This window comes from Eptesicus fuscus, chromosome 21 (assembly GCF_027574615.1).
Source record: "Eptesicus fuscus isolate TK198812 chromosome 21, DD_ASM_mEF_20220401, whole genome shotgun sequence".
Taxonomy (NCBI): Eukaryota; Metazoa; Chordata; class Mammalia; order Chiroptera; family Vespertilionidae; genus Eptesicus; species Eptesicus fuscus.
This window is the reverse complement of record NC_072493.1, coordinates 30,183,947-30,196,645: the sequence shown is the minus strand read 5'-3', so window position 1 is coordinate 30,196,645 and position 12,699 is coordinate 30,183,947. Positions and strand designations below refer to the sequence as shown.

The window sequence follows — 12,699 nt, the reverse complement described above, 5'->3', positions numbered from 1 at the left end:
TGTACTCTTCTGCATTGTAACAGGTGTGTACATAAATCATTAAAATATCTGAGATGAAATGGTGTTGCATAGGGAAATTCTAAACAAAATGTAGTCCTTACAGACTTCAGCAAGTTTCCCCCGACTCTAAGCATCAGTTTCCTCATCTGTACAATGGGGTTAAGAATGACCTCTTCACTGTCAGAACTAACTGGCCTAATTCATATAACCACTTAGCTCTGTGCCTGGCACAGAATATACCCTCACTGAATGGGGTGATTACCGTTATCACCATGGCTAATATCATAAGGTTCCAGAGGCCCGGGGGGTGGGGGGGTAGGGGGAGGGCTGACAGGAATTCTCAAAGGCAGCACAGACCCCATTGCCACAGATTCCAACCAGAGCTCTGGTGACTTGGTCTGAAGGAGCACCCCAGAATTTTTGCTCATAGACATCACAGAAATAATTTTTCTCAGGGGCCTCATAGAAATGATCACGGGTCTCTTACAGAGCGCTCTGCAAGTGCACTGCTTTCCGTCCACTCCTTCCATCTGAACAGTCTCCAAAAAAAAACCTAAGCCAGGCAGGGAGCTTTGATCAACACCTACCTTTGGACAAGATATTTGTCTCTCACTGCCTCCAACACGGCCTGTCCACAACAGAGTCTAGAGAAAGTAGTGAAAAAGCGGGAACTTTGGAATCACCGAGCCTGGGTCTGTATAGACCAGCTCAGGGGCCTTGGCAGGTCAATAACCACTCCCAACCTCAGCCAGCTCTGGCCTCTGGACTAAAGGTCTCCTTCCCAGCCTGCTCTCAGTCGCCAGCCCTTCATGGCACAGGACAGTGACCTTGAGACTGTGGAACACCCAGCTGTGACTGCTGGCCACAGGCCCAGGGGCAATGTGTGTAAACTTCCGTCTTTGGGGCCATTCGGAGGCTCCCAAATCTGATTGCAAATGGTGACACATCCCCATCATCAATACGCTTATAACTCACATTGTTTCCAGGCCCTTAATGAACATTTTCTCATTTGTCTGTTCTTGTTTCTAATGGCAAAATATGACACTTAACGGTCACGCACAGAATACAAATACGAATAACCCCTTGAGTGAGTTTAGTTTGCAAAACTGTCCAAAACACAGCATTCAACAAATTAGGCACACATTGTTACTTTACTAAATGCTTACTATGTGCCACAACATCAGTGGGAAACAGAAGTGCAAACTGAATGCCCATCTAGTGCTGTGAGGGGGAGCTGGGAAGATACAGCCGGACAACATAGCCAGCGTGAACTTGTGTGTTGAGGGGAGGCAGAGTAGCAGTGTGGCTGAAAGCTGGGACTGGGTTCAGGTTTCATGCACTCAAAAAGTAACTTGGGGCCCTAAAAAGGAAAAAGTACTGATACTTGCTACATTATGGCAAGTGAAAGAAGCAAGAAACAAAAGACCATGTGTTATATGATTCCATCTATATGAAAAGTCCAGAATAAGCAAAATCCACAATAAGACAGAAAGTAGATTTGTAGTTGCCAGGGGCTGGGGGTAAGAGGGAAAAGAGGAGTGACTACTAATGGGTATGAGTTCCTTTTTGAGGTGATAAAAATGTTCTAAAATTGACTCTGATGATGGTTGTGCAAGTCTGTGTATACTTTGTGGTGGGTGAATTATATCTCAATAAAGGTATTATTTAAATAAAGTGACTTTGGGAAAATATACTAACTTCTCCAAGCCTCAGTTTCTTCATCTGGAAAACGGAGATAATGATAGTGGCAAGTTTTTAATTATTGTGAAAAGTCAGAGTTGGATAACTTCATTAAAATTGCTCCCTGCTTTAACCAATATTATTATCAGCTATGAAAGATCAGGGGATCATTCATAATAGGCAAAAGGTGGAAGCTACCCAGTGTCCATCAAGGGATAAATGGATAAAGGAAGGTATATACATATCATCAAAAATTATTCAGCCTTAAAAAGGAAGGAAATCTTACAATATGCTACATCATGGATGAAACTTGAGGACACTGTGCTCATTGAAATAAGCCAGTCATAAAAAGACAAACACTGTATGATTCCACTTACATGAGGTGCTTAGAGTAGTCAAATTCATAGGGACAGAAAGTTGAAGGTGATTACCAAGAGCTGAGGGAGGGGAAATGGGAAGTTAGTGTTTAAATGAGAAGACAATTCAGTTTTGCAAAATGAAAAGACCTCTGTAGATGGAGAGTGGTGATGGTCATGCAACCATGTGAATGAACTCAATACCACAGAACTGTACACTTAAAAAAGGCTAAGATGGCAAATTTTATGTTATATGTATTTTATCACAATTTTTAAAAATGCAGAAAGTGGGGGGATATAGGAGATGCGGAAATGGATCGTTGTGCAGTGGAGGGAGGAACGTGGAGAAGGCTTCATAGGACACAAAGCAAAGCAGACTGAGCGAGCCCCTCAGTGCCAGCAGTCCCAGGACAGAGCCAGGACAGAGCCAGCACACCAGACGGACCCCGGTGCTGCCTTCCAAGTGCTCTCTGCCTTCCTCCCACTCTGCCACCTAGCACCAGGCCACAGAGCACGAAGTACCAGCTGAGAGCTCGGGGGCATGGGAGCAGGAGTGAGTCACTAGAGCTCTGTTGTCAGGCAGACTGACTCCCTGCCAGTCAAGGACACTCCCCAGAAACAGAAGCCCCACACCTGGGGCGTCCTAGCCACACACAGGCCCTACAAGTCCAATGATCCAGAAATGCTGATCTGGATACTCCCAACAGAACAGCTCAAATCTGCTCAGAGTGAAGTCCAGTCACACGAATGTTCAGGAAGATAAGGCTTTGGCATTATTCATGGTTTTCCTTTGTTAGATGTCCCCCCATGTGGCTGTGCCGGGTGTGGGTACAGGAGGGTGCTGGGGAGAAATTACAGAAGACAAGGGAGTTGTTTATAGGACTCTAACTCAGAAAAAAAGAGACTGACTAAATTGGGCAGAAATAGCAACCACAGTCCCAGTTTGTCCCTTTAGTGTCCCGTGTCACTCTGGTGTAGCCTGAAGAATAAGCATGTCCAGGAAGATGCAGAATAAAAACAAACAGTTGCCTGAAATTTGGCCCTTATGTTCCCTACTGCAACCTCCATCACTTAAAGGCCCACACACACTCATTTTTTACCTTTATCTTCTAAAGTGGTAGAGGTTGGGGGAGGGAAGAAGGGAGTACAAAAACAGCCAGACATAAGCATGGACATATGTATCTGGGAAGTACTTGGACGGCCTAATCCAGAGGTACACTATGACACCCACCCTTTCAAGTTCTATAATGCATGAAACTCCACCATTAAAAATGCAGCCCTGATGTCCAAAACCATTATTTTAAGTATTATTTTAGAAACTCTAGCCAATGCAATAAGGCAGGAAACAAACATATAGAGGTAATCTATAGGAAATAATCTAAAAATATTATTTTCATACATCATCATAAATCTAAATAGCTCAAGAGAATGAATTGAAAAAATTTTAAATGTATAAGAAAATTCAAAAGACATCTAGTTACAAAATAAAGATATAACCAACATTCAGCAATAACTAGTTAGAAAATATATTAGGCAAAAAATCCTATTTATGGAGGCAACAAAAAATAAAATGCCTAGAAATAAATTTAACAAAAAATGTGCAAGATTAAATGAAGAAATCCATAAAACAACTGTGATACATAAAGAAATGATTTCACCAAGTAGAGACACTTCTATATTTATGGATGGGAAGTTTCATTACTATAAACATGTTAATTTTCTTAAAATTAACTTTACATTTAAAGCAATTTCCATCAGAATCCCATCTGGATATTTTAAACCTGACAAATTTATTTTAAGTAAATAAGAAACAGTAATAGCCCAGAAATTTTTTAAACAAATAGAAAAATGAATTCAGAACTTGCATCACGATTTATTAAGACATAAAGCTACAATAAAGTAGTAACTAGTATAAGCACAAAAAATAAAATTGCACAAAAAGCTCAGAAATGGACTGATGTATACGCATTTACATGATTAGAATTTTGAATATAATAAAAATGGCATTTTAGATTCTAGATTCAGCAAAAAAAAGTGGGTCATAAGTACAGTTTAATTAAAGAATTAAATGTAAAAAATATATGCACATATATGGGATAGAGAAAGGTCTTTTTAAGCTTAAAGGGAATTTTAAAAGCATTTATTACATAAAGATTTTAAATTTTTATATATCAGTGTCATAATCTAAATTTAAAAAACATTCTAAAGTAAAGATGTATAACATAAATTGTAAGTAAACATTTATTTCTAATATTGAAATGAATCTTATGATTCAGTAAGACACAGATGAACACATTTATGGAAAAGAAAAAAGAAATGTGGGAGGGTAAAGAAATGTGAAATGACCAGGAAACAAACAAAACATATTTAAACTCACCAGTAATAAAAGTTTGAAAAACAAAACAATGAATTGGCTTTTTTTCCCCCCCATAAAATTGGCAAAAGTTAAAATAACTGACCAGCACTGGCAGTTATTTGACTCAATGGGCACCCTTACATATTATTGGGAAGGTTAATTTACAACATTCCTGAAGGGCAATTTTTTTTTTTTTTTTGCAATACCCATTAAAAAAACCCCTTTGAAACAGTCACATCTTCTGATCAGTAATTCCACTTTTAGAAAATAGCCTGAGGAAATAGCAGAACTATGTGCAAAGTTTCAACATCATCATCACATGCTATGGACACCATGTGCACCTACTTATTCTGCACAGTTCTATGCTCTAAATGGATTGTGTAATTTAATCTTAAGAAAATAATATCTAGATCCTGATGTCATCTTCATTTTTACAGATGAGGAAGCTGAAGGATAGAGAGATGAAGAAAAACATCCAAGGTCACAAAACTACTATCTGGTACTAGTAAAGCCGATATTCAAACCCAGGCAGTGTGACTGCCTAACCCCAGACTCTTAAACACTAAGACATCATTGGGGACGCATCAATATCAATAGCAAAACGTTTACATCACCTAATGTCAAACCACAGGGGAGTGATTAAATATATTCTGGCATGTGCACATAATAGGATGGATGGATGAATGGATGGCCCAAATCACAAAACATTTGTTTAGGAATCTGTCCTTATTTTTATTGCCACTTCTATGTATTGAACATTAACTTCATGGCAGGCAAAGTTTCAGGTACCATTTTAGCCCTTAACCAAAACAGGCAAGAGACAAACAGTAAAACCCAAGGCTTCTGCTCCTAGGAGTAAAGAGTGGGCACAGACATTGTGAGGAAGACCTGGGGCCAGAAGGTGTTCTTTCCAAAGTTCTTAAAAACTCTTTGTTTCATAAGATAGGGAGAGTTCAAAGAAAGTCACAAACTGTGAAAGTCTTTATTTAAAGTCTGGGTCTCAAAAAAAACAACAACACACTGAGATCCCAACAATTGTCTACATTGATACAATAGGGCTGATAGAAGGAGGCAGCACCCCGGTGAGGACGGAGTGTGTGGGATACAGAAGAGTTCCAAGGACGCTGTAAAAGTGAGGACAAGATGAGAGGATGCGGATCAAACCAAGAGAGATGTGCCCTACATCCTGCTCTCCCCCAGGTCTCTCCCACGCCCGACCGAGGAGGAGCAGCATTAACCCCCAGAACCGTATGGCACTGTGAGCTCTAGGCACATTATTTGTTGTTACCTTAATACAGGGAAGATTATTTTCTACAACAAAAATTATATTAGGTTGAACCTTTCTAATATTTATTTTTTAAAACATTTAATCCCTTCAAATACAATTAAGTATGAACACAGGCAACTGAAGGCAGCATCCTGGTGCCCAGAAGAAACCAAAAGAAATATAAAGTGCCTCTGCCGAAACCGGTTTGGCTCAGTGGATAGAGCGTCAGCCTGCGGACTGAAAGGTCCCAGGTTCCATTCCGGTCAAGGGCATGTACCTTGGTTGCGGGCACATCCCCAGTGAGGGGGTGTGCAGGAGGCAGCTGATCGATGTTTCTAACTCTCTATCCCTCTCCCTTCCTCTCTGTAAAAAATCAATAAAATATATTTAAAAAATAAATGAATATATACATATATATATATATGTGTGTGTGTGTGTGTGTGTGTGTGTGTGTGTGTGTGTATGTGTATGTATATATATATATATATATATATATATATATATATATATATATATATATATATAAAGTGCCTCAACACGTGAGTGGCACCTACTAAGTGCTCAATAAATCAGAGTGGTTGGAGTGGTGGTGGGACTATGCTTTTCATACTGGCTTCCTTGATACCTCTAAGGGAAGAGGGAATATTCTACTTGAGTCATGTAAATACTTCACACCCACTGACTCATTTAATAACTCATTTAATACTTCAAATCCGAAAGTTAGGTATTATTATTCCCATTTGAAAAATAAAGAAACTGAGGCATAGGGAAATTAAAGCAACTTATCAAAGTCACACCCTTAAGGCAACAAGAGATTCAAATCAAACCAGCGTGCTTCTAAGTCCAGAGATGCAGAAAAGGCCGGTGTCCTGGGAAACTCGCTCCAGGAAGCTGTCAGCACATGTGGGCAGATGTTACCCTGTTCTCCATGCTTCCCTTTCCTGCCTGATGTCTCCACATCCCCATCCCCTGAGCAACTCTGGTAAACCACAACAGAGCTCCAGACAGTTGTCGAGGACTCTTCCGCCCCTCCACATGCTGAATCCTTTAACGCCCACTTCACAGTGGACACCATGAGAATATCTTTCCCACAGGAGCCCCAATTCTGTAGTCCTGATCTCAGAAGGCAACAAGGTAATGACCAAAGAGGAGAAAGAAATTACCACGTAGGAGCACCCTACACTAAGTACTTCACATCCATCATTTTATTTAATCCTCCCAACAGCCTTTCAAGAAAATGTCACAGTCCCCAACTTACAGGTGAAGAAACTGAGGCTCCGGGAGGCTGAGCCACCTGCCCAAGTGATAGGTGTCACAGCAGCTTACTAAGACCTGCAGTGAGAGGCCACACGGGGGTCTCAACCAAACTAAGGTTTTGACAGCATGTGTCAACACAGCAAGGGACTTTCTAGTTAAGTGAGCTCCACAGGCTCTCTCCCAGTTGACAGGGTGGAGAAGCAGTGACTTTGTCCTGTGACCACCAGCAGCACACTCACTCGTGATCAGAAAGGTGACAATCTTGGACCACCACCCACCCTCCTGCTATCCTATATAATAAAAGGCTAATATGCAAATAGACCGGAACAACCAAACAACTGGTCGCTATGACGTGCGCTGACCACCAGGGGGCATGTGCAGAACATAGCAGGCTTTGGCCATGGCGGGATGGTGGAGAAGGTGAGTGGGGGCACCAGACCAAGGTGGGACACTGGTCGCTGTGAGCCTCTGGTGGTTATTGGGGTGAGCCTCTGGTGGTTACTGAAAATTCTTTGCTCCCGCACAACACGGTGCCTGGTGCTGGTCCTGATCACTTGGTGCCATCAGCGGGTGCGAGTGGCAGCTGCTGGCCCTGATCACCCGAGGGCTTCCTCACCTCCCTCTGCTCCTGAGGGGCGATCGGGGCAGCAGCCGCCACTCCCATCTGCTGACAGCACCAGCCCCACTCACACCCGCTGCTGGCACCGGCCCAAATTGCTCCACGTCATCAGCAAGTGCAAGTGGGGCCAGCGCCGTCAGTGTGTGGGATCAGGAGCAGCGGGAGTGGGGCTGCCAGCAGATAGGGAACCAGGGGCTGCAGCAGGAAGGGCCAGGCAGGGGCGCAGAGGATGGGCTGAGACCCGTCCCGGAGTCTACCACAGCCTCATGGCCCACAGATCCTTTCAAGGTGCACAAATTTGTGCACTGGGCCCCTAGTAAGTTATAGAAGACCAACAGAAGGAAGCAGGGGCACTGAGCCACCTGCCCCTCTCCCCTCAGGAAAGCTCTGCAGACAGGCACCCCAGAAGCCCTCTGGTGCCATGCACATGCAAAGCCCTACAGAGTGGGCGATGGACATGGAAAACTAAAAACACCACTGCTAGAGGCCCTCCAGCTATGAAATGCTTTCCCAGAACTTGTTTCCTTCACCTGCACAAGTATCTCAAGAGCCAGGTGTTGCTAGCAATCCTGCCCCTTCAACAAAACAACCAAGGTAAGAAGGGCCCAGGGCCCGCAGTTTCAATATTGGGGTCTGGGATTTGTACCCAAGACCCTCTGATTCCAAGTCCCATGGTTTGTGCATGACACCAGGGAACCTCTTTCGTATGAACTGAGCATCTGAAAGCCAGATGTCCACTCCTTTATGACGTTAGTGACCCTGCACCCAGGAGTCAGAGGAAACCCTGTCACAAATACTCAAAACCCCCAACGCGAAAGGCAGTCCGCAGTGGAATCAAGAGCGCCTGGGGTGCATAATCCCAGCCAATCACTCACTAGCTGTGTGACCTTGGAAACGCCACTGTGCCTCTCCGGGCTTTGGGTTTCTCACCCATAAAAGGAGAATAATAACAGCAACCACCTATTAAGTTGGTCTGAAGATTAAATGAGCTAACACCTACAATACACTTCAAATAATGTCTGTTACTATAAGCACTCAGTAAATCAATATAGGTTAGCAACTATAATTATTACTATTGTTACAAACCGATGACAGTGCGCAAGTTACCGGCTTGTAACAGGAGGTGACACTGCTGTAGATTTGGCTTTCGGGAGCAAAACAACACAATTGTAACATTACTCAGTGATGGCTGTGGGGGATTTTTTGTTGTTGTTAAAAATCCTCACTGGAGGCTATTCTTCCATTGGTTTTGAAAGAGAGTAGAAGGGAGGGGGAGAGACAGAGAGAGAAACATGGATGTAAGAAAGACACATCAATTGGTGGCTCCGCCCCCCTCCTCCCACCCCTTGCCCCCACCACTCCCCGCCCCCACCCCCACCTCCACACACACACCGCAACCAGGGCCTGGGATGGAGCCTGCAACCGAAGTACATACCCTTGACCAGAACTGAACCCGGGACTCTTTAGTCCATATTCGCTCGGAAACGTTTCTGCACTGACCTTTCATTCGTGCTGCCCTCTTGCCTCAGAGGACAGGGGAGGGCAGGGAGGACCAGTGACCCCACTGGCTTCCCCAGAACAACTAGCACGTTGCCTCCACCTGGTTATATAGCCCTTCGGGTGTGAGGATACCCTTCCTACTGTTGAGCAGCATGCCTGCCCCTGAGCCGCGTCAGCTCTACCCCCACCCCATTCCTTGGAATCTGAAGAGTGGAGGGGAAAGGGAATGAAATACACCTGTTCCCAAGGCCTCCCTTCTACCTTCGGCTCTGGGGATGCGGCACCTCTCCAGCGGGTACCACGCAGGGTGTTAGGCTGCACCTGGGTGAAAAGGAAGGGCAGTTATCACTCCCACCATCATGAAGACTGCAAAAGGCGGGAGGCTGAAATTGCACTCTGTCTGTCTGAGTGGAGACATGGGCTGAGAGTGTGACAAATTGACACAAAATTATGCTACTCCGCTGACCAGGCAGATCTGACTTGATCCCCAGCTCTCTGAACTCAGCAGTGACTTGTGCTCCAGGAAGAAAAGGGCTTCTTGAAACGTGCTCAAAACGTTCCATTTGGCACTGACTCCAGTAGTGGCCACTTGTTTCCTTCTCAAAGCCAGATTTTTAAAGTGCGGATCCTAAGCAATTTTCCTTGCATCCTCTCAAGTGTTCTGGAACCTTCTGACTGTTCAGAATTGGTGTTGAAGACAGGAAAAGTAACCCCAAGAATGTAGGGCTCAGGAAATGAAGTGCCCAAGACAGACTGAGAACCATGCCTGGCTCGGTCCAGACAGGATCTTCACGGGGCACCAGACCTGCCCGGGAAGAACCACCTCTCGCAGGTCAGCAGGTCCCCTCCCCCGGGTGGGAGGGAGACCTGTGCGGTTGCAGGAGGGTCTCTGCAGAAGGGCACAGCTGGGAGGCAGGCTTTTCTTCACAACCGTGTCACTGTCGACTCGGGGTCATCTGAACATTGAACATTTAAAAACTGGCTGACTTCACTTAAAATCCAGATTCCCAGCTTCCCTTTTAAAATAAAAATAGTAATAGCAGAAAGAAAGAAAGAAAGAGCTGGCAGCCCTGTGTCTACATTCCGACAACTGGCTGGATTTTAACAACCATTACCCTTCCTGGGTGTGCCACAGCCCCTACTGCTGCCTACGGTGTCCCAAAGCTGAGGGTCCGTCACCGTCTACTAGCAAATGTGGACTTGTCAATATACTTATGGCATCGAAATACTTATGGCATCAAAAAAAAATATGAATAAAACGAAAGGTAGACAAACAGGCCACATTTCAAGAAAAGTGGGGAACGGTCCACCACAGGGCATTTTCCTCATTTGTACTGCCAGCCTGGACCCCCTGGGGAAAAGCATTGCCTCTCCTGTCGGAGGGGCCTGGGACCAGATCCTGGCTAGGCACCTTCTCAGTGGTGGGACCGTGGGTATGTGCTTAACTCTCCAAGCCTTGGGCTCCTCAGTATTAAAGTACCTAGGCTCCACAGGGCATGGGAAAGGGTTTGAAAAGATAATGCATACGAAGTGCTAGACACGGGGCCTGGGACCCAGTAAGGGCTCAATAAACGCTGGCAGTCCTTGTTACTGATGTTGTCAGGAGCAGCAGTGGGGTGGCGTGGGAGCTGGTGGGTGCAGGTGGAAGTTTTCCAGTGGGGTCCCTTCTTCCATCAGGCATGGGCTTGCTCCCCTCCTAACTTTTGAGGCTGGAGAAGCATGCGCCACTCAAAAGAATCATGGCCACACCCCAGGGCTGCCCACACCGACTCCTCTAGACCACTGAGCATGCCCCCAGTTTCTTTGCCTTGCAGCTTCATCTGTTTCCTGCATGTACACCTTTTATCCGGCCTCTCCTGCTCGTCTGAAAGGAACACCCTTCCCAACTCTGCCCACCTGGCAGGCCCTTACTCACATTTAGACTCTGGTCAGACATCAGCACCTAAAAGCCTTTCCTGAATTCTCAGTCAAGATTCCTGAATCCCAAATCCTATTTTCTATCTGTTCATCTCCCCACCTAGACCATGAGACCTTTAAAAGCAGGGCAGAGTCAGCTCTGTGACCCCAGCCCCAGGCCAGTGCCCAGCACAGAGTGTACACAGCACCCAAGCTCAGCCCCAGAGCTGTTCACACCACTAGGTGATTCTGGAAAGACAGCAGAGTATAAAGGAAAGATGCGGCTTTGGGAGCCAGAGCTGTCTCCTGGCTCTGCCATTTAAACACAGGGTAACCCTGAGCCAGTCCACTTAATCCTCAGAGTCCTGGTTTGCACAAATGGAAGGCTGGATTAACATGAAGGATCTTTGTGAAGAACAGATAACATTAGCAAAACAACACAGTGCATTATTATCAGCAACCACCAATCACTATCAGATCCCAGCACCACAACCACCAAGAACAAATCCCTCCCTTCCCCATCCCCAACTTAACTTGTGGTCCCTGAACTTGAACTGTCCCGTCTCTCACTCTCCTAACCTCCACCTCTGCACTGAGAGCTCTAAGGAACATAATGTGGCCATGGGTTCCATATAAGCCCACCCTGACATAAAGACATCCATCAAAGAGGGGAATGTCACAGAAGGGAGCTAACTGTATGTTCTCTCTGTACATAAAGAACATTTAAGATACAGGCTTCAGATATAAAGTGCATGTAAAGCTGTATGTACAATGTGGTCCCAATTGTGTAAAATATGTAAAGCAAAACAGACCCAAAGAAACTTGCCCAAATGTTGAAAGTGGAGAATGATTATGGGTCCCTAGTATTTATTATTTATACTTTTGTTTTCCAAATTTCCTCTAGTAATCACATTTTATTTTATGACTAAAAAGTTAAAACTCTATCAAATTCCTAGCAGTGTTTTATTTAGAGCAAGTAATTGATTAATCAATTGTTGAAAAAGTAAATTATTAAAAATATATAAAGCAATTGGTGATCTGTCTATAGTAGTCTTACCAGTGGTCGGCAAACTCATTAGTCAACAGAGTGGCAAACCGCGGCTCGTGAGCTGCATGTGGCTTGCGAGCCGCAGTTTGCCGACCACTGTCTTAGACCATTCACAATAATAAATGCAAAACATAGTCTTTTTAAATGTCCATGGAACATTTACAAAAAATATTGAGCAAGTATTAGTCCACCAGAAATACTCAATAAATACCAAAACCCAGAAATTAAATTCTGTCTACAAAGCAATAAAAAGAAAAATCAATAGCTAAAAAATAAGCAAACCTCAGAACACCCCGATAATTAAGCTTTGGCTAAGGAAGGTAATCCAAACAAATTATGAGCTATGTATAAAATTATGGTAACAGCTCCAACATACACCAAAATGTACAGGATTTCACCAAAGCTGATCTCAGAGGGAGGAAAATTAGCTTTACATGAAATTTGTTTAATAAAACAAGAATGAATGAAAATTTGGGACGTACTTAGTACAAAAAGCTGAAAACAACAACAAAAAAAGATCCTAATCAAAGCAAGAGAAAGGGATTAATTTTTAAGTACAAAATAATTAAGAGAAATAAACAGTAAAAAAGATAAACTGGGTCAAAAAATTTAACTATTAGTGCCTTTTAAAGGGGCTGATAAAAAATATAAACCTCTAGCAAACCAAACAAGAGAGAGAAACTCAAAACCCGAAACACTATTTATGAGAAATAGGCTATA

At 44.0% G+C, this 12,699-nt stretch overlaps 1 protein-coding gene across 1 annotated transcript in view; it reads right to left on the bottom strand.

The window, feature by feature from the left end:
* CDYL2 (chromodomain Y like 2) overlaps positions 1–12,699 on the bottom strand; it is a 159,941-nt gene that overhangs the window by 99,663 nt on the left and 47,579 nt on the right. The gene's annotated exons all lie outside the window — the stretch shown is intronic.